The 23,587-nt window shown below is 35.5% G+C and overlaps 1 protein-coding gene across 3 annotated transcripts in view; it reads right to left on the bottom strand.

Moving 5' to 3' along the window:
- Positions 1 to 12,610, bottom strand: part of Mat1 (CDK-activating kinase assembly factor) — a 37,789-nt gene extending 25,179 nt beyond the window's left edge. Inside the window, exons 1-2 of one of the 3 annotated variants that reach the window (XM_090406384.1) lie at positions 12,091 to 12,610; positions 7,060 to 7,220 (exon numbers count right to left, since the gene is read on the bottom strand). The gene's annotated coding sequence lies outside the window, so the exon portion shown is untranslated. The other 2 variants (XM_090406385.1, XM_090406386.1) reach the window with 2 other exon arrangements.
- Positions 12,611 to 23,587: the final 10,977 nt, after the last annotated feature.

The raw sequence follows: 23,587 nt of genomic DNA, 5'->3' as shown, positions 1-23,587 counted from the left end.
ACAAGTAACAGACTGATTTGGAGGAAAATTGTAGATAGGAAGTTAGTAATGATGTAAATTTTTCATGTAGTACTATCATATCCTGTACACCCCTTGAGGGTACATGGGAGGAATTTGATGATGATGAAAATACAATAGGTTACACAGAAAAAGAAAGTAAAATGGATTGGATCTCGAATGAAGTAAAAAGGTTAATCGATCATAGGAAAAGCATAGAACTATAACAGAAATGAATATAATAGATTAATCAGAGAAATTAGAAAACTAATTAAAAGAGACAAGAATAACTGGTTAGAAGAAAAACGCAAAATTGCAGGGAAGCTATCAAAAGAAAAGAACCTTCATGGATTATATAAACAAATAGACCAAATTAGTAAGACACGGACAACAAAAATTATAATGATCAAAAACAAAGAGGGCCAACTAATTGAAAGTAAAACAAAAAGAATGGCCAGATGGGAAGAATACTTCAGAGATTTATATAATAAAAACAGCGCCCAGGATATTACTATTCCAGCCACTGAAATGGAAGAGGAAACAAACATCTTTACCACAGAAATAATAGCACACAGCATAGAAAAACTCAAAACTAGGAAAGCACCTGGCATTGATCAAATACACGCAGAATTCTTAAAAGCAGAAAAGGAACAACTTTTGGAACCATTAAAAACATTATTTGAAAAGATATACAAAAATGAAGCAGTGCCTACTGATTGGACCAAATCAGTTATAACTCGTATATACAAAAAAGGAGATAAAACAGAATGCAATAATTACAGAGGCATTAGCCTCCTCAGTATTCCAAGTAAGGTTTTTACGAAAGTACTCCATAAACAAATTAAGCCATATATAGAACTAGCACTAGGAGAAGAACAAGCAGGTTTCAGACCAGAACGAAGCACAATTGATCAACTATTCACCTTAAGACAGCTAATAGAAAAGACATTAGAGTACAACCAAAGTTGCTACATAAATTTCATAGACTTTCGTCAGGCATTTGATTCAATCTGTAGAAGAGAAATATGGAAAACTATGGAAGAATTTGGAATTCCCAACAAAACAATAAGTATAATAAAGAATCTGTATGAGAAATCTGAAAGTACAGTACGAATGGAGGACACCTTAACCAACTGGTTCCACACAGAGAGCGGAGTAAGACAGGGATGCAATCTGTCACCAGACCTGTTTAATCTTACACTGGAAGAAGCAACCAATAAGCCTCAAAAATGTTCATTGTTAATCACGCGATATCGCGTGATGCGAGTTCTCGTCTTTGGGGCGATCACGCAGTATCGCGTGGACATCGCTATCAAGTAGAAAAAAATTTGGCCACCACACGAAATTCCAATTTTCAGCTTGGCAATGAACGTGTTAAACAATGAAGACTCCGGAATCAAAATATATGGGAAAAATGTAACAAATTTAAAATTTGCAGACGACATTGCATTACTTGCAAGCACAGTATAAAATCTACAGCGAATTTCTGACAAAATAAAGGAGTGTATAAAATCTGGATTAAACATAAATATAGACAAAACAAAATTTATGCAAATAGGAAAAAGAAGCACCAATCTGAAAATTGAAAAGAGCAGGTAGAAAACTTCACCTACATTGGAGGAGTTATTGAGTACAATGGTGAAATTACAAAAGATATAAACAGACGAATCAGTCAAGCATCCAAAACTTTTGGACGACTTAATAAAATATGGAAGTCAAGAGACATCAAACAAGTAACAAATGTAAGAATCTATGAAACAATGGTCCTCCCAATACTCCTCTATGGAAATGAATGCTGCAATTTCAAAAAGGCTGCAGAGAAAAAATTATTAGTTTCTGAAATGGATTGGCTAAGAAGATTACTTGGAGTATCTCTGCTGGATCGACTAAGAAACGAAGACATAAGGAAATTATTAAAACAAGAAATAACAATAATAGACAAAATCCAAGAAAGAAGACTGTGATGGTTTGGCCATGGGAACAGAAAGACTACCGTCTAAAGCTCTGAATACAACGATGAAAGGTAAAAGATCCAAAGGATGGCCCAGAATTAGATGGATAGACAAAATAAACGAGGACCTGAAAACCAATTCACAACAAGCGACACCAAACTGGACAGAATTGTTCGGACTCTCCCGGGACAGACAGAAGTGGAAAGAGTTCATTCGGCCTCATCATCATCCACATAGATGATGGAAGAGAGAAGAAGAAATAACCCTATGGAAATTCATTGTATTTATTGTTTTAACTAAAGTTTCTAGAATGTCAAAAACAAAGGCAATGCTATACCATTGGAAGTTTTGTATAATAGCTATGTATAAGTTGTTTATGATGAAGTGTGTTAGAAAGTTGTTTGCGAGCTCTCTGCATGAACACCTTCAAAAGTTAGTATCAAAGAGATCCGCTAGTTTCAGAGAAGTTTCCGCTGCCCGACAAGACAAAGAAAAATAGAGTGCACGGAGGCGAAAAAAGAACCGGTCGAACTTAACAAAAATATCAAGGAGAACTGCCGATTTCTTCGGGGTTTACAACCCTTGGTGCAAGGTCCCGAGAAGGCAAAAATAAAAGGGGACTGAGCTGAACATCAGGGGGAGAGTCCAGGTTCAGTTACTGAGAGAGAAGAGGCGAAGTCCAGTAGCTGACAGAGGAGAGCCAAGATCCAGCTGTCGAGAGAGCAGAGGTGAAGCGCTGCTACCGAAAAGAGCCATAGGAAGTCGGCGGAGAACCAGAAGAAGTCGTACCTAGAAGAAAAATTGGGAGAACAGCCGATGTCCTAGTGCTACAGGAAGTCAACTGAAACCAAAAGCCGCAGAGTGATCTTCAAACCTGTATGCTGAAACTTCTTGCCTGAGCTTTTGAGTACCGGGAAGATTGCAATCCAAGACCTGCCAAACATTCCGACGAAGCATCCTCTGAAACAAGACTCTTCATCATCAAATTCCTGCCATGTACCCTCAAGGGGTGTACAGGATATGATAGTACCACATGAAATAAATTACATCATTACTAACTTCCTATCTACAATTTTCCTCCAAATCAGTCTGTTACTTGTCATGGCTTCAACATTATCAGATCTTATATTTCTATCGTCTAAGGCACTTTGTACCGCTCAATCCACCTATATCTTGGTCTTCCTCTAGGTCGTTTTGCTGCCAACCTGGCAGAGAACACTTGATTTGCTAATCTTTCTTTGCCCATTCTGTTTAAGTGACCATACCACCTGAGATTAGCTCTGCTAACGCATTCCTGGATGTTGACAATGTCAAGTTCTTTTCCTAATATCCTCGTTTTTAATATGATATTGCCATTGATGCCATCTGTTCACACCTATAATCTTTCTCAGGACTCTCATATCTGCGGTCTCTAGTCTTTGGTCAAGTGTTTTACTTCTGACCCAGCTCTCAGATCCATAAGTTAAAACTGGTTTGAACACTGTCTTGTATACAGCCAATTTAGTATTCTAACTAATTTCTCTCTTATTCCATATGAATTTATTCAATTGACTTTCTACCATACCAGCTTTGCTGATTCTGTTGTCTATTTCTATATTTAATTTACCATCTTCAGCAAAAATTGTGCCTAAGTAGCTGAAATGTTTCACTTGTTCCACAGGTTCTCCATTCACAACACAGTTGACATTTTCAATGATTCTGCCTATTTTCATTGTCTTTGTCTTTTTATTGCTGATTTTCATATCATATCTATTACAACAGCTATTCAATTTAGTCAGAGAATCTTGCAGACTTGTAGCAGATTTATTTAGAAGTATAACATCATCCGCATAAAGCAAAGAGCTGACATTAACATCTCCAATTTTGATATCATGTTTAATACCACTTTCCTTCATAATGTGATCCATATAGATTATGAATAACAGAGGGGATAATGTACATCCTTGTCTCACACCAGATTTAACATTAACCCGTCTTCCTGTACTTCCTTCAATTCTAACTGCTGACTTACAACTCAAATAAAGACTAAGTATTGCTTGATATAATGCCCCATTGACACCATATAACTGCAGCGTATTGAATAGTATCTCTCTTGGCACCTTGTCATATGCCTTTTCCAGATCGACAAAACTTAAATACAGATCTTTGTTATATTCCCATGCTTTCTCGCCTATTTGTCGTAAAGTGAAGATCTGATCCTGACAGCCTCTATTTGGCCTGAATCCAGCTTGTTCTTCACCAAGCTTTCCTTCCACAATTCTTCTCAACCGTTTCTCAAGTATACTTGCATAGATCTTGCCAGGAACACTCAGTAGGGAAATACCTCTGTAATTCTCACATGCAGTTTTATTTCCCTTTTTATATATGGGTACTATGAGAGCTCTACTCCAATCATCGGGAATTCGTCCCTCTGTCCAGGCTTTCTGAACTATGCAGTGCAGCCACTGTAAGACTCTCATACCACCATACTTCAGCATTTCTGGTCGAATATCATCTACTCCTGCTGCCTTTCCACATTTCATTTCAAGCCTTCGATGGCTTTTTCTACTTCAAGTATGGATATGTATTCCTGCCTGCATGCCTGTTGAGTGTTTTTTACCACTTTGCTATCCCTGCTTGTTTCATTTAGCAATTTTTCGACATAATTACTCCATACTCCAAGGATATCTTTTTCTCCTGTTTTCATGTCACCTTTATCATCTCTAATTCCTTTTATAGCACTCTTTTTTCCATTCTTAAGCTTCTTCAACAACCTCCAGAATATTTTGCCACCTTCTTGATATTTATTTTCTATATTCTTGCCAAAGTCCTCCCATGACTTTTGTTTAGCTAGTTTTACACAGTGCTTAGCATTCTTGCATTTGTCTCTATATTCTCTAAGAGCACAAGCTGACTTATTTGACAGGAACTTTTGATATGCTTTCTTCTTTTCCTTCACTGCCTCTTTAACTTCCTGTGTCCACCAGGGAGTTCCGATTTATTTATCCTTGCAGACAACCTCACCACATGCCTCTCTGGCAGAATCAATCAATGTTTTCTTCAGAGTTTGCCACTGAATCTCCAAGGTTTGATTCATGTTCTCAAACTCTTTCATTTTTTCTTCAATAATCTTTGTGTATTTTAGTCTACAGCTCACATCTGAGAGCTGCTCAACTTTTATTCACTTTAAAACTTTCTTACATGTTATTCTTTTCAATATGAAATTCAATTTTATCCTGCTCAAGACTAAATAGTGATCACTTCCAATTTCAAATCCTCTGTACACTCTGGTGTCCTGCACCAGGGAGAAAACATCACTATCAACAATAACATAGTCAATGAGACTTTTCTTATTCCTAGCCTCTTCTCTCCATGTGAATTTGTGCACATTTTTATGTTGGAACATGGTGTTAGTAATAACCAGTCCATGTCCTGAGCGTAAATCCAACAGATATTTGCCATTATTATTAGCTTTGCTCTTTTCTCCAAATTTCCCCAAAATATTTTTGTATGTCTCACAATCATTTCCTACTCTGCTATTTAGATCCCCAACAAGGACCAACTTTTCATTTTTCATTGTGTCAGTTGCTTTTTCTAAACCCTCAAAAAATTCCTCCACTTCTATCTTAGTAGAACCTTCTGTGGGACCATAGGCACAAATAAGTCTCATTGTCCAGTTCCCCATACTCATATTTGCCCACATTACTCTACTTGAGACTAACTGCCATTCAAGAAGATTAGCCTCGTATTTTGTGTTGAATACTATGGCTACTCCTTCTTTTCCTTGATTGTCATTGCCTGAAAATAACATTTTGTATTTATTGCTCAGAAAGATCTCACCAGTTTTGGTCTTTTTTGTTTCAGTCACCCCTATTATGTCGATCTGGTACTTATCTAATTCCTCAGCTAGCTCCATTTCTTTGCCATTCAGGCTTCTTACGTTGATAGTACCGATCTTTAACTCTGGTGATGTTGAGTTGGGGTTTATTTTCAGATTTGTTCCAGTAGCTGATATATGTAGTAGGAGTAAACAGTAGGAGTAAATATATATGTATACAAATGTATTGGTTTTGATTAATAAATTTTTTTAATGTTCATAATGATATTATTTTTATAAATATCCAGATGTGTAGACGTATATGTGCTTGTGTGAGTATGACACAATATATATAGCGAGACAATGTATAGGGGCACCTAAATTTTCTTTGCCTAGGGGCATCAGATACTCTCGGACCGGCCCTGTGTACAGCATACATGTTTCAGTTCACTGCAGACAACTAGGAGCTCTTGAATGTTTTTCCAATTGGTTATACTATAAATTAAAGATGGCAAGAAATTATATTCTTGGTTTAATCCTTTATCCAAGTGTAAGCAAACAAAGTTTGTGCATGAAGTAACTTCACAATTGGGCAACTCATATACAGAGACTAATGACTTCACATCACTTGCCTTAGTATCCCCATAATGCAAAGCACATATCCTTATGGACTAAGGATATGTGCTTTGTATTATGGAAACTAATAGCTCTAATATTACTTTTACAGAGTTGGTATGCTCACTCCATGCACTTTTGCCATTGCTGAATAGCAAAGTATATAGAAAATGATAAAGACCATTGAAAAATAACAGAATGCTCACGAAGATGGAGGATTAATCCAAGTAAAAGGCACTGTTAAATAAATTTTCTGAAAAAAAATTCACTGTATTATCTCACATAATATATCATAGCATTCAAAGTACAATATCACATTAACATGCATGCACAGTTATTTGTAATTCAGACTATCAACAGATATTAGGTTTGATTATGTTAGGTTACTTTACAAACAGCAGAAACAAACTGGATCCAGATCTTACTCAACTATGGATGTTTGAGCCTTTAGGTGGTAGATGATTTTCATCACTTACTGAAGGCCTGAAGTAGATTGGTAAAAAGTACTATGTTCAGTCTCTAGAGCAGAGTTCCCAGAATTATTTAAATGCCAGTGCATCCTGGAGTATTAATGTGCTTTATATTTCCAACTTTTTTTTGTAGAGAGGATTATCTTAAGAAAAAGTGGGTGGGTTAGAAATTCTCTTCACTAGCATATAACAATACCAATATTAATATAATTTAAATAGATTCACTTACCAGTAAATTTTGGCAATCCTTAACTATCAGACATTTGGAGAATAATCATATCAATGCCATTAATGTAGTTCTGCTGAGTGGTGGTAGTGCATATAGAATATATTACTACCAACTAGAACATACTTCATAGATGAGAGAGCGGCTGCCTTCTCTGTTGCTGCCTAAAAGAAAAGGCTGCATTACTAACAGTGAGCATAAGTAACAATTACCACAGGCAATGAAATAATTTTCCCATAGATACTTCATAGAATCCTAATTGGATACAGAGATTTTCAACCAATAAGTATAATTATAAATAAACCAGGTTTTATATTGTGCTCAAATTTGGTATCCAGGATTTGAAGAGTATCAATTAACTATGGAAATAGTGCAGAGGTGGATAACAAAAATGATATCAGGGCTGTACAATGTTAGTTATGAGAACAGGGGCTGAGGAAATGTGGACTGCAGAATTTGAGAGATAGAAGGAGAGGTGATATGATTGAGACTTTTAAACTGTTGAGAGGTAGTTACAGGGTGTGACATTGGGGCAGTTCTTTCATTTGATGGAACAGGGGGAAAGAGTGAGGACAAGAGGCCATCCCTGGAAGTTATGAAAGGAAGTTGTGAGCAAGAGGAAAAAGAGTGGTTTCTTTGCATGGAGGGTGGTCGAACCATGGAATGCATTGCCTGATAGAGTAGTGAGAGCATAAGTGGTCAATGGGTTCAAGGAAAGAATGATAGTGTGTGTTTTCTAGGGTGGGCCTCCCACGATGAGTCTTGCAACTCCATGGAGGCCTGAATCATTATAAATAAGAAAAGTTTCTTATCATAATAAATAAGAATAAGAAATGTGGTAACATAAGAATTGTTACCATATGGAATGTAGGAGGTAGCACAAGGTAGCTGTACACTGAACATGCACACTTGTAAGAGAAAACCAAATATATAACATTAAATTGCAATCTGTAAGAGGGATGATAATTATCATATATTTACTGGATCAAGGTCTCACTGTTTCCATTAAGTAATAGAGTAAGTTTTACTTTATTTAATTCTTCTAAGAGAAGAGACCCAGAAATACAAATTGTGCTGGGTTCATTGTACAAGACTTTGGATAATATCTATTTTTTGTGAAGGATGATGATATTAAAACGCATGGATATATCTGCCTGTAAAGGATGACTTCCTGTAAACAGAAAATTCAATATTACCAGCAGAGTTACAATGCATTAAAGTATCCACAAAGGGAAGACTTTTGTTTTAAATTCTTGTTCAATAGTGAACTTGCTGCAAGTACATAAGGAGTTAATGTTATCCCAAAAAATTAACCCCTTATGTTAATAATTATGTCCTTATCTGAAAGGACTGAACAAATATCAAGAATCCTTCATAGATATAATTTGTACACCACTTTCAAACAAGCTCAAAAGTAGTAATCTTTCTTACCACCTATTAAAGATACATTATCCCCTATATCCTTGCTTGGTGTTTATCAAATACCCTGTTCTTGTCATCTTTGCTACTTTGGACAGACTGGCCATTCTGCTACTATTAGAATCTAAAGAACATCAAGATTATATAAGATTTTTTGGATTCTGAAGGTTCAGGCCTTGCTTCTCATGTCATTGACACTGGACACAGAGTTTACTGAACAACATGAAGCTGCTACACTATAGTAGGTTCAAATTTGATCATCTATTTTTTGAATAGTGAGAAGCCCTACACCACCATCCTAATCTTAATTGGACAGACCGTTTGCCTATTTCTAAGTTTTGGGAAGTGATTGCTGTTAATTGTTTAAAGTTTTTTTATATTTTATTTATTTATTATTTTTTAATGAATTAATTATACATCTATTCTCATGTCTCTGAACTCTAACAATGTTTCCTCCTACCAGACAGCTGCAACTGAGACGTGTGATATTATATGCAAGCTGCATAACTCATATTCAAAATTTAAATGTTGTTACCAGTTTTTCTGTTTTCTCTCTGAAAGAAGCTCGTGATATATTGAGAAAATATATAGGAGTAATAAATTATATTTAGTTGTGTGAAGCCATTATTCAAAACATATAGTATGTCTAAAGTGCGTGAATCTATTAATTGCCTATAATTGTGCGTGGATAGTTGGCTAAGTAGAAGTCTGAGTCCGATAAGCAATTTTCAAAGATCATACTGAATTAATCTTTGGTTGCTATTAAGTGTGCCTTATAAAAAGATAAACATAGTAGATTACTTTATGTGTTAAGCAGTAAAATTGTCTTCTACATAACACATGAAGCTCTTATTCCACTCAATGTTATAATATAATTAAGTTTGATGGTTTCAAAATGTTTTTCCCTTCAAGAAATCAGCAATTACTGCAAACACACCAATGTCCTTTTTCACAGTTTGTAGTTCTATTATGTGTCTGTTAACTGAATGACACAGGGAATGAGTTAAAGGGTTTTAGGCAATACAGGTTTTAAGAAGTGTTAATTCCATCATGAAAGGTTGGTTACAACTTATTTAGTACTGTGATTAGGAAAAGGGTTAAATAAAAGACAAGGGAGCATGTAGAGCACCTGTCTTTTGTTTTACCTAAAACTTAGAGCTTTACAGAAGCAATAGTGGTTATTGTGAACTGAGTTTATGAACATCATTATGAACAGTATGAAACATCATTATGAACAGTATGAAACATCATTATGAACACTATTAATCTGAGGGAATGACTACATTCCTTATTGAAACATTCTGACTACTGCATTTTTGACCTTTTGTTTTTAACCATTATCTTATTGTATCAATTTGTTATTGAATTTAAGCATTTATAGTAGATTTTTGTAGGTTTTTCTTTCACATCTTATGTCATACTACTTTTCACCAAATGGCATAACAATTCATCATACAGATTGAATTATCATGATTTTTCTCTTTGTTCCTTAATTTACGGGAACTAGTGTACACAAAAATCATAGCCTTTCTCCCTTTGAGTATTCATAATTTTGTATGCCTGCAAGTGTTCAAAAAACATTTCATGGAAAATCAATAATACTAGCAATTCAAATTTCTACTGGGTAATTATTAGAGGAAGTGCAAAAGTCTAGAAATAAATAAAACCGTTATTAAGAGCTTGCATTTAACTAAAAAATCAGATACCTTCAGAAACTTGATAAGAGCATGCTAATTTTAAGAAGTTTCATAAAAGAAAACAAATTTTCTCCTCCTAATAACAATAAAATCAATTTGTATAACTGCATTGTGCTGCATTGTTTTAATAGACTTGATAATTCACTACTGCATAAGTTTTTAGTTGTATTTTTATAGATAAAAAATAAATAACATAAAATAAAATAATAACAAATTATCATTTTGTTAATTTTTTTTTTTAAATATTGAAAAACCTTTGTTATGCTATGCTATAGTACAACAAAGTGATATGCTATAGGTTGATATGGTGATATGCTATAGGTAGAAGAACCTATAGCATATCACGTGTGAAGTTGGACAGATAACAATTATAAAAAGCAATGTTGGACAGATACTGCTCTTATTATGACAGGCCCAGTGGCAATTGAAGAAATGATGTTTGTCAATTCACTGGAGCAGTGACCATAGAAGTAACTGCAGAAGAGAGCGCTGAAATACTGTACCTGTGAAATAGTTGAAATGAGCCAGTGAGGAAAGGGTCATCTATGAACAAAACTGCTCTCCCCTGGACAATATCAGGAATTTTTGGGGTGGAACACACTAAATGTGTTCTAAGGATGGGAAGACTGTGGATTTATATAGGGTTAGTAGCTGGGTGGGGTAAAACAACTTCTTGAGCAGAAAAGAATGCCTGGTGTTTTAGAAGCCAAGGAAGCTATTGATATGATTGTTTGTGCCAGGCAAACTGGAGGTAAATGTCTGTCCAAGGATAGATAGTTCATCCTGTCTGGCAATTATGTATTAATGAGGATAAGTGAGGATGTGCTTTGTAATAAAAAGGGCAGGACTGCATTTTGGTGGCATTGAAGACAACCAGGTTATCCTTGCTCCAATGAAGAATGGCAAGGGGGGGGGGATCAGTGTTTAAGTCACTAGTTGCAGACAATCTTGAGGTACTGGATGTCTAGGAATACATGGTTTGTCAAAGTAGAATGAATGGAGAGTATCATGAGCGATGCTACAGACAGGATGTATAGTTATTGAGAGTAGGTCATTTATGTATAAGAGAGCAGGTATAAAATGGAGCCCCAGGGATTGGTGGCAAAACTCAAAGGACAGGTTGCCATCCACCATGACAGTGAATGACCAGAGAGAGAGAAAGCTACCTATCTAGTTACAGAGGGTGGCTGGTAAACTGAAAGAAGGCAGTTTGGAAGGCAGACATCAATGCCAAACATGATTGAAAGCCCTAGAAATGTCAAGGTGTCTGTGAACATTCTGCAAATGTTTTGACCCTCTATGCATTAGCAGTGGTATTATCATCATATAATAGTTGTCTAGATCGTAGCCTTTGGGGTAGCAAACATTTTAATTCTAGAAAATAATTTATTTTTATATCTTCAAATTAATTCATTTTTTTAAAAAATCGTTGACAAGTTAAAGTTGATCAACCAAGGATATCGAAGATTAAAATTCTTAACAAAACAATTGTTTCATGAATAAAGCGTGACATGTTTCAGCTTTCACAACTTTGAGTTGTGCAAATTTTAGTTTGTTTACTTGAAGTTGTTTCATTAACAAAATTAATTAACCTCAAGGTGAAAATACACTTCTGCAAAAAATATACCTTAAGTATATTTTATATTACTATTTAAAACTATTGCTGATTAGACAGTTGTAAAGCAGGGATTATACTAACCACTGCTCTCTGAATACCGACCTTCTTCGTTCGAACTCAACTGTAGAAGCGATGAATTAATAATAATAAAAATTACAGTAGTTAGTTGTAATCTGAACTCTACAATGCTTACATAACAATAACCATCAAAAGTTAAATACCGTCGCGTTAACAGTTATTCACCTCACGATTTGGAATAAGAGATTTGAAAGCAATTGAAATTCGCCTTTTGTTACTTACTCTTTTCTCGAACCTACTTTCGTTATTCCGTAAATAGCAAAACTAGAAATATTGCACTGGACAAATACAGTCACGTAACATTTGTCAAACATTCGAAATTACCACACACACACTGAAATTTGCTGATACTAACCTTCTACCAACTCACTCTGACAATTTACCTTTAATCTTACTGGATGTTCTGAAAGCTGATACTTTTTTTAACACTTTAATGGCATTCGAGGATAGTTTATTATGTAAAAAATGAAAGTTGAAATTAATTGTAGCAAGATTCATACAACATCGCGGAGACATCAAGAATGAAATATTTATGGAAAATTCTTTTTAACCAGAGTAATTCCAACGAATGCAAACTTTTCATTTTCCAGTGTTTCTCTACCAACGAATAAAAGATGAATTCATGGACACCAAAATAAAAGAATCCATTTTATGTAATTCAATGGTTATGAGCATCAATTGTAGACGCATGTTACTTTAGCAGTCAAATTCAAGTTCCAGTCAGCAAACTAGCAAGAATGGAATTATTTGCTTTATTACAGTACTGATAGATTTTTCAAAGGCGTTTGAGGATACCAGATGTAACTCTGTGAAGCAAACTGCAACAAATGAGGATGAATAGGAAACTGGTGATATGGATAAGAGGGTGACTGATTGACAGAAACCAAAAAGTAGTATATTATTATTAATATTAATATCTCATCTCCGTGGATTCAAAAGCCTGCACGGGCGAGATCTATACCCTCTCATGCCAAAATATTATCAAATCGTGCCTTGAACCCATTCACAGTTTCGGCAATCATCACACTTTCAGGCAATGCATTCCACTCGCCAATCATTGTCCAGGCAAAGAACCTGTTTCTCACTTCCCAGCTCACTATTGCGCCCTTCGATTGGAAAAGGCCTAAGTTCGATTCTCGTAGCGATGGGAAGAATCTTTATCTGGACGATTTCAATCGAAGGTGAGTTAGCCGATCTCCTACGAAGGTAGCAGGGTTTTTTCTCCCGGAAACTCAGGTTTTTCATCCCGCATACAGACAAAAAATACTAGTTGTGGTAGTGGTGGTAGGCGGTAGATGGCGTTGATGGAGATGATTCGTAGTAGAGGTTCGGTGTAGTGGTTGAGACAGTTGTAGGTGTCCTCCCGCGATGAGTCTTCGGACTCCTTGGAGGTGTCACGAATAATAATAATAATATCCAGATTTCATGCTTAATCTCATCATGCATCCATTTGACTCCTACCTGGTAAAATCTTTTCACTTTTGTAATATACTCACACATCGCTGCTGTTAAATAGCTCTTGATCAATTTCCATGAAGTGTCTATATTCTTCCCACTCAACTCCTCTTTCCACGCTATAGCTCACAGTTTCTCCTAAGCTATGCATAATCACCAGCCTTGTAGTTCCACATATATCCCTTCTTTATAGAAGTTCTCATGTGACTGGCTGTAATCCAGGTGATTACTTCTTGGTCGCTCTCTCCAACTAGAGGACGATTAGACCCTCCATTCACAATCCCATCCTCTCTTGATATAACCAGATGGAACGGTGTTAATTTTTCTTTGCCCTCCATTACATACAGCCTAAGATAGTTGTTTCTTAAGAACTAGAGAAACCCATTGTCCTTGTTTCCTGATGCTATATCTTAAAAATAAAAATCAGCTAACGCCTTTTTATTCCCGTATACGGGGAGTAGGCGAGGCCATTTAGCCCTATCTAACTTTTGGAGACTGAGTAGGCAGTTCAGTCTCCACTGGTACCAATCAGAGATAGATGGCCCAAGGCTATCACTAATTAAACGGTACACAGTAAAGAGAGACGGCTCAAATGTGCCGCCATCTCGTGGTCCCTAACCCTAACACAATATATTTAATGTCTGAAATAATGTGGGTTCTACGGTCGATTTTCTTGAGTTTCCGGGAGGAAAAACCCGCTTGCCCGTGCCAGAGATCGACTAACTCGGGAGCCGGTCGAAAAAAGGCTTAGAAAAATGTCCTCTAGTTGCCGACTAGACTCGAAACCAAGTCTTTCTTCGTGCGGCCAAGCGCCGTGGTATGCAAACGCCACATCCACTGAGCTACACAGGCTCTATATGATGTAATTGTATATCTTAAAATATTTTCATATAATGCTTTGTATATTAGCATTTTTGTGTGTTTTGGAGCAATGTCTTTTAATCCATATAGTTTGCTTACTATTATCCTTAGATTGTTATGTAGATAATTTGTATGGCTATTCCAACTTTGATCAGCATCGAAGTGCAGTCCAAGATAAAGTGTTGTTTTCACCTGTTGGATGGTTGTGGTTTTAGGATTGGTGCTTTGTGCATAGGAGGATGGATGCGATAGTGAGATGTATAGTTTCTATTGGTAGGGTCTGAGGAATTATACATATCATTAGTGCGCTATTCAGTTAGTCAGTGATCAGATTGATGTCGTTTGCATATTTCTGTAAGCTTTATTTGCATTGTTTGGAATGGATACTATGGCCGTGTCGTCTGCATATTGAAAAATATTACTTTTTATGTGAAGATGACTGATATCGTGTGTGTATATGTTAAACAGAATAGGAGAAAGAACAGGACCTTGTGGTACTCCCCACCCCAGGTTAAAAGTGGCTTTTTGATGTACAATGAACCTATACGAGTAATTAGTTTTCTGTTTTCCATTTATGCTTTGAACCATTGCAGTAGCTCTCCTCCGATTCCGATACGTGTTAGTGTTTTCAACAGAGTTTTTTGTGTTAGCGTGTCAAACGCTTTTGTTAGGTCAAAACAACTAATACTATTCTGTTTTTAATAACACAGGGTTCATTATGTGTGTAAAATCTTCCAAGAGTGTTGCTGTTCCTTTATTTTTTTGAAAACTATAGTGTGTTTTAGGGATGATTTGGAATTTTTCCACGTATAGAGAGTTTGCGACACACAATGCGGTCCTTATAGACAATATGGCGATGGGTCTGCAATTACTTATAATGTTACTTTTTTCATGTTTAATGTTCGAATTTCATGTTCGTATATAAAGTAACATTATATTCGAAACAGGCATGTGAGCCGTTTCGAATATTTTATTTAACAGTTTAGTATAACTGGATATTAGTTAGATGAGTGGTTTTTGTGTCTTTTGGTCTGATTTCGTATAATTCCTGGTCCTTTGTTACAGTTAATTTAACGAAATGAAAGTGACAGTTTTTCTTGATACTGAGGGGAACCGCATCGACTGGGTTGTTTGTGCTCCTAGCAGAGAATATTTCTTTGTGTGAGTGGAGAATATTTCCTGCTGTTTATGGACGGAGTTCACGAAGTGCTAATTAAAATTGTTTGCCACCTGTCTCAGGGATTTGGACTTGCAAGCAATGTTATGTTTTATTGTTTCTGAGGCAGTTGTTTTATGTGTACTGTCCAGCATATCATTGAAAGGTGCTAGGTTTCCTTTATGTCGTTTTAAGCTGTGTATTTTCGTTTCTGCAGTTATCTTTGTTAAGTAATTCAATTTTTTTTGTTTTTGTTTTTAACGTATAAAATTGTTTTGTTAGGTGCAGTGGCGTCACGCGCCCATTTCCTATTGGGTGTGCTGTCATGTGGGTTATACAACACGAACTACAAATTTCACGTCAATTTGACTGTATGCATCGGAGTGCGTCTGCAGAAAATTTTCCAGAGGAGGGGAAAGCCTATAGACAAATCATTACATCAATAAACGTCTTTTAGCATTTTTTGATGTAATTATTTATCGATGTAAATTATAAATAGAGTACACTATTTTCATTTTACATCGATTTTAATGATCTTTAATTCTTGTAAAAAAATGTATTCAGAATTGATACAGTTTTAGTACAATTTCATATATAAAAAAATTGACCAGCATAATTTATTAAAAATCAACCAATTAATTAATCCCTAAATCCTAAATTAAATTATTTCAGTTTAAAAGCAAAAAAATCATAAAACTAGAAAGTAAAATAATATTAAATTACATACACTTACCTTTTAAAAATGTATTTTCTGTTTAAATTTGTTTCACTATAAATTTACAATTTACACTTCACTCAGTGATTCACCAGACACAGAGTGTTAATGAGCTGGTCTTGCTGTTCAGAAATCACAAAAAGATGAACCAAAGACGGAAACTAGCGTTTTATTGCTCCAATAAAACACGTATTCTTGGAGAACTCGCCATGGGCCAACTCATAATAAAATTTTAAGACAGACAAAGCTTACATATAAGGTTATAAGACATAAGTTTACATATCTCAATCACTTTTACCATTATAATTTGTGGAATTTTTTACTCGAGGCCGGATGGGGGAGTTCCCCGTTTGTCTCCTCCCTCTGTAGATGCCCATGACTATGTGATTGCATTTTTTATTGATGTATGAAAGTTTTGAGACTGTATAGCACATCAGCGCTTATCTTAATTAGTCCAATGCAATTAATTGCAGGATTACTTTGAATACTTCTTCGTAGGTTTGGGGAACAATCTGTTTGTTTTAAGATTTATTAGAAAACAATAAGGAAGGAGAATGCTAGAGTTGGTTGGTATATTTGAAATACTCAAAGATAAAAATATGTGAAACATCATTTATAAGATATGTTAGAATAGGAAATGAAAAGAAAGAATTAGTGTGAGTAGAAATACTTTCATTAATGGTAAACGAATTATTAATAATTAACAATGTGCTTTGTGTGTGCTATAAGTTGCTGAGTAGAGCATATAGCATGATCGTATAAAGTCTAGACATGAATAAGTGAATTTATGATGGCATAATTAAAAAAAACACTTATGAGGAGACAGAGAATGGCAGGAATAATTATCGTTTGATGGAGCAACAAATCATCTTGTAAAATTTGTTGCCCATGTTATGTGTATTTCGCTGGTTTGTGTATATTTCGCTCCGTTTTCTAAGCAATTTGTTTTGTTTACTGATACTCAGTATACATAACATCTGATCATTATCAGAATTATCCACACTTTCGAGAATCCTACATTCATAATTTTTTTGGGTTTTTTTTTTTTTAGTATCATTGGTTCTTCTGTCTTATCAATCTCACATATACTGGTATTTTGTTGTAGATAAACAACGTCTTATAATACACAGAATATTCATTTTTATTCAAGAATAGATATTTTTTTACTATCTGTTGTTTCCGAAGACTAGAATAAAAATATGTCTATACCATTAAAAAACTTTGCAACCTCAACAGATGTTATACCGCATAGCAAGAGAAACATTTTTTTTTCTCCTAACAAATTTTCAGTTTCAGAAAACATGTGCAAAAGCTGTTTGTAATAAAGCCATCGGTTATAGTAATCGCTCAACTCATGACAAGTGACAACATTCAATTGGATTAGTTGAGACAATATCCAATCACGGATGCTAGGTGCTGAGTGAGCTCAAAATTTTAGCTCACGCGGCACCGCCTTCTCAGTCATTTAAAAATACTACAATGCTAAGAATTTTACCTGCTTCCCCCCTCTTTACATCTTTTAGTGAGGCTCAAAGGTGTATGCATTTCGAAAGCACACCCCGGCTATTAATGCGAATGTGACGAAATGTTTACGCAGCGAAAAGTGCCCTCTTCATGAAGCACTAATGCTTTATTACCCTCCGGAAGAGGACGATGAAGCATTAGTATATTGTGTTCAATTTTAGGAATCACGCGAAGTCTGCAAACAATTGGGGAAGTCTTTAACGGGAATAAATGCAAAAATATAATATGGGTGATACTAATATTTCGCGGATGAGCACCGCACACCCGGAGTATTCGCCCCTGGTTAGGTGAGCTCTCAAGTTATTTCCACAGGGCATCTGTTCTTTGTATATCTATTAAAAGGTTAACCGTTTTCCACGTATTCCGTCTGGTTGGGAGCGTATTTTTATTTTTGTTAATTTAGGTGATTTAGCTTAACTGACATTTGATGTCTAATGATGAGCTAGGCCCATAACTTAGCCTATCACATACTATCTAGTTCGCGTATGTCATTGAAATTAATTTGCACCCAGGAAGGAGAGTTCGCTAGTCAAATGAGATCAACCCGTTACCGGTTATAGGATATATTTTCTTCAGTTTACGGGAAGAAAAATCAATAAACTCAGGAACCGGCTGAAAAAAGACTTAGAAAAAAATTCCTATAGTAAGAGATTAAAATTGAACTTAGGGCTAAAGTGTTTCCCACTAGTTATGCAGACCTTACTCGTACCTTCTCCATGACTGCAATACTTCTCTAGAGTGACTTCTTTCACTCTTTTGTATAATTTTTATAATATTTCACAGTAATAATAATGAAATAGCAGAAATTTGTAATTAACAGAAATGCCTCGAAAGAGAAACAAAATCTGCTAATATTAAATGTAGCAATGAACAATCTAGCATTAATTGAAAAAAAAAAAAAATAAATAAAATAAGCTACCATTACAAAAATAACAACTGAAAAAACAAAAAAACAAAAATGTTCCTTTGCCTAAAAGAGAAACTTGTAATTGGTTTCTCAACGGAATTTATATGTATAAATAAGATTTAAAAAAAGCATAAAAAGTTAATACCTTGTCATAGAGTTATATGAGTGTGTATTAGCTATTTCTAATGAAACTATATAAATCTTGTGAATTGAAAAAAAAATTAATGGAGTCAGAAATCATGTGAAAGAACAATCATTGTATGACATTTGTATCCATAGCACTAGGCCATCCCAAAGATAACGACCACTCTAAGTTCGTTTCTACTCGCTGAGTAAGAATTTTTCTAAGCCTTTCTTCAAATTGCTTCTGAGTTAGTCAATCTGAGACACCAACAATTACTGTTCATATTCCCGTTAACACGTATTTTAAATATGCATCTGAAGAAAATCGACCGTGGAACTGATACTATTGCGGACAGTAAAATGAATGTGGGGTTTTCAGCCCCTAGGAGATGCAGGCAGATGTCTGACATATGCTCATTAATATCAATTTATTGATATACTTCTTGACAGATGAGAAAAGGTGGTATACTTGATGAAGTTTTTAATTAAATAGGACAACATTTAGTATGGTGGTGTAAAATCGAATAACAGTAAAATGATGATATTGTAGAAAATATCAGACTGCTGTGAAAAATTTATAAGAATTTGTCCATAGGAACATCAGCCGATATGCTAAAGGAATGTTCAGCCGAATTGGATAGACCTTTCACATGTTTGTATATCTTGAGTCTCAGTCAGGAATAATACCGCAGGAATGGAAGGAGTCTGATGTGTCTGTCTACTGATGTATCAGTTCCTGTGGTGTGATAGTGAAGATTTTAGAAAAGTTGGTAAGAACTTGCATACAGAAATGAATAGTCAAACAAGCTATATACTCTGCAAGTAGCAGTATGGGTTTACAAAAGGATGGTTATGCTTCAGCAATTTGCTGAAATTTTATATCATCGTTACGGTCGTGTTGAATAAAGAGAATGGATACAATATTATACTGTTGAATTTTTCTACGATATTTGATAGGATATCACAAAAAGGACTGTTGCACAGACTGGAGAATATGGAATTGGAATATAAATTCTTGACGTGGATCAGTGGATGGTTCACAGACAGATATCATGGTTCTACAGTGGGTGTGAATCTACCAGATTAAAGGTGACAGTTGTGCACCTCAGGGTTCACTCCTTGGCCCATTGTTATTCCATCTATACATTAGTAATATTAAGAAGGGTCTAACAGCAGATGTGCAATTATTTGCTGATGAAGTGAAGATAGGCAGGGTAATCAGGGATTCTATTGATATTCAGCGCTTATAAAGTTGTTTGAATCGGTTGGAAATTTTTCAAAAAAATAAAATAAAATGAAATAAAATAACGGCTCTCAGTTTAATGCTAGTAAATGTAAAGTTATGCAGTTTGGCAGTTGAAATTTACAGAGGCATATTATATTAGCAGGTTTATGCTACAAAAAATTAAGGTGGCAAGGGATTTTGGCATATCGATGGATAGGAATTTGAACTTCAAAGGCCACATACCAAAGTTGCAAATTCAACCAAGGATAATTGCGATGTTGAAGCGAACCTTGACATGTAAGGATAAGGAAGTCATTTTGCCTTTTCATAAGGCTTTGATAAGACCACACATGGATTATTGTGTGCAGATTTGGTATTCCAGATTCCAAGGGATAAGAAAACTGTGGAAAGGGTGCAAGGTAGAGTTACAAAGATTATATCTGGATTATAGGATTTTTTTTATGAGGACACATTGCAGGTATGTCGATGACAGACTCTGGTTAACAGGAGAGAGAGGGGGTGATATGATAGAGTTCTATAAACTTTTGAATGTGTTATAAGACATCTTCTCATGAAATTTTTCGTTATATGGAAGGTGGGGAAAGAACACTGGGGGCCTCCATGGAAGATAAGTTCGTTCACCGTCTAGAAAGGGCTAGATTTTTGTCTTACAGAGCAGTGGGTGAATGGTATAGTTTGCCTTTAGGGGTTGTGAGTGTATCTAGTGTGAATGAATTTAAGGGAAGGTATGACAGTTGATTTGGGTGATTTATAGCCTCCCCTGATCAATCCTTCACTCCCTGGAAGTCTCAGATAATAATAATAATAATAGTAATAATAATAATAATAATAATAATAATAAAATTTTCCCAACACTTCATGAAAAATCACTTAACCTCGAAAATGATGAGAGATGGAAATTAGCTACTACCAATTTTTAAAAGTTACTAGTAAGAAGAATGCATTATATTCCCTTTAGGGAATGAAATAAGTTAGAAGTTTTTTTTGTTCTTTTTATTTTCTATTTTAAAAAGTATTACTTTGTTGATCATAATCAGTATATATCATGTCTCTTTCTTTTAAGGTTACACGGTGATCAGCATTCATATTTCCGAATTAGGGACACAAAACACACGTGTTGAAATGATTATTTTACTTATTATTAATAAAATAACAATTTGACGTTTCGACCCTGTATGGAGGTCATCATCAGAAGGATTCATGTGTATGTCCTCTATTGTTTAATTTGTACATCAATGATATTGGAAATACCTTGAATGGAAATATCCACTTGTTTGCTGATGATGCAAAATTGGGAAGAGCGATAATCAATTCAAATGATGTGGATATTTTACAGGATGACTTAAATAGGCTGACGCTATGGACTGAGGTAAATGGCTGTCAGTTCAACGTGGCTAAGTGTAAGGTGATGCACTTCGGGAGGATGACATCGCATGCTGTTTACTATATTAACGGAACTGAACTGCAGGAAGTTGATGAGACAAGAGACTTGGGAGTTATTGTGGACAGAGAACTTAAGTTTAAAGGGCATATTGCTAAGATTGCCAAAACATCACATCAAATTACATGGTTGTTGAGGAACACACTAACTAGCAGGGATAGGGAAGTTATTATTCCACTCTATAAGGCATTAATAAGGCCGCATTTGGACTATTGTGCACAGATCTGGTCGCCAGGATTTCTTGGTGATGCGGAAGTGGTAGAGAGGATTCAGAGGCGGGTTACAAAGATTGTTGCAGGTCTGTGGGATGTTCCCTATGAGGATAGATTGATGATCTGTGGGCTCCAAAAACTAGCTGATAGACGTAGGAGAGGAGATATGATAGAGGTATTTAAATTGTTAAAGGGATTTTACAGGATTGATACTGATGATATTCTTAAGACCAATGCAGGATGTGAGAGAACGAGGGGCCATCCCTGGAGATTGTGTAAGAGTGTGGTTAACAAGGGTGTTAGGACTAGATTTTTTACTTGGAGGGTTGTGAATGTGTGGAATGCTTTGCCAGAACTGGTTGTGAATGCTTTAACTGTGAATGAATTTAAGGAGAGGTATGACAGGTATTGTGTAAATAATGGTTAGTGTGTCAATGTCGGGTCTCCCGCGATGAGTCTTTTGACTCCATGGAGACACCGTTAAATAATAATAATAATAATAATAATAATAATAATAGGGACCCAAGCTACATGCTCTTGCACTCTGTACTAGTATATTAAATCTACGCTGTTAATTAATCTTTTCCTTAGCCTGACCTCTAGCGATAAATAAATAAAATAAAATAAAAAATAAAATAAAATAAAAGTTGAGAAAAAAATAAAATAAAAATAAATAAATAAATAAATAAATAAATATATATATAGAAAATTTAAAAAAGTTATAATTAATAAATAAAATAAATAAAAAACTACAATAACTCTGCTAAAGTCCTCATGTACTAAGATTCTGCTGGATTTGTACAGTTCCGATTGTTATACTCTGATTTTCTTTAGGTCTTGTACCATTCTGGTTGCTATGGAGTATTAAGGAAAAAAAAAAACTTCACCAAGTCTTCTTGTATATTGGGATTTTTCTTTGGCTCGTTCTGGTTGCTATAAAAGTTGCAGATGGGTCCTCCACATTCTTGGAACGGTTTAGGCCATCATTTTTGTTCAGATTTGGGTTATGTTTTAGCATTTCACATGTTTCTTTGAATTTCTTCTCGAACCAGGTTTTGGTGCGATGTAGGGACTTGGTATTTTTCCAATCAATTCTGTGGTATGTTTAAAGTGTGTGGTCAGAAAGGCCAGTTTTTCCAAAATGGAAGTATTTAATGTGTCGTTTGTGTTCGTCCTTCCTAATTGGGATGGTTCGCCCTGTTTCCCCTATGTATGGTAGGTTACATATTCATTATATTTTGTATATCCCTGGGTGGGCTAGGTGTGGAAGAGGATCTTTGGAAGAACTGAGTAGGTGTCTTAATTTTGTTGTGAGTTTAAAGGTGGTTTTGAGGTTGTATTTGTGTAGTGTTCTGTCTATTTTTTCGGAAATGCCTCTAACATAAGGTATGGCAATAGAATTCTTGATATCTTTGTTTTTACTAGTATCTCTGTGGAGGATCTTGTGAATATTTTTTTAGTGTATCCATATTTTATAAATGTATGGTTGATGATCTTCCATTCCAGGTTTAGACCTTGTTCATTCGAACAGATAGTTTGAGTTCAGTGTTTAAGGGTGCTTATGACACCTAGTTTTTGTGTTGGGTAGTGATAAGAATTTTTGTGTATGTACTGGTCTGTGTGTGTGTGTGGGGGGGGGGGGGAGTTGCTGTAGACTGAGAAGGAGAGACAGCTTAAGAGAAGACGTGTGACGAGTGTTTCTAGGAACGGTAGAGAGTTGTTTTTTCTATTTCAGTGGTGAATTGGATACGTTTGTGTTGTTTGTTCAGGTGGCTCAGGCATGTATTTAGTGCTTCGCGGCCGTGGGACCAAATGGCGATAATATTGTCGAGGTATCTGAGCCAAAGTTTGGGCTTTAGGCACGCTGACCCTAGAGCTCGTTTCTCAAAGTCTTCCATATAAAAGTTAGCAATCGGGAGGACGTGGTGAGCCCATGTCTGTACCCTCTTTTTGAATGTAAAAATTGTTTTGCCACACGAAATATCTGGAGCGGAGTACGTGGGTAAGGAGAGCCGTGCTGTGGTGTGGAAATATGTTCTGTAGGAGTAAGATAGTATCATTGATCGGGACATTATGTCA

Source organism: Typopeltis vanoorti, chromosome 16 (genome assembly GCF_054136105.1).
Source record: "Typopeltis vanoorti isolate ZY-2024b chromosome 16, IOZ_Tvanoo_1.0, whole genome shotgun sequence".
Lineage (NCBI taxonomy): Eukaryota > Metazoa > Arthropoda > Arachnida > Uropygi > Thelyphonidae > Typopeltis > Typopeltis vanoorti.
This window is presented reverse-complemented; position numbering and strand designations above follow the sequence as displayed.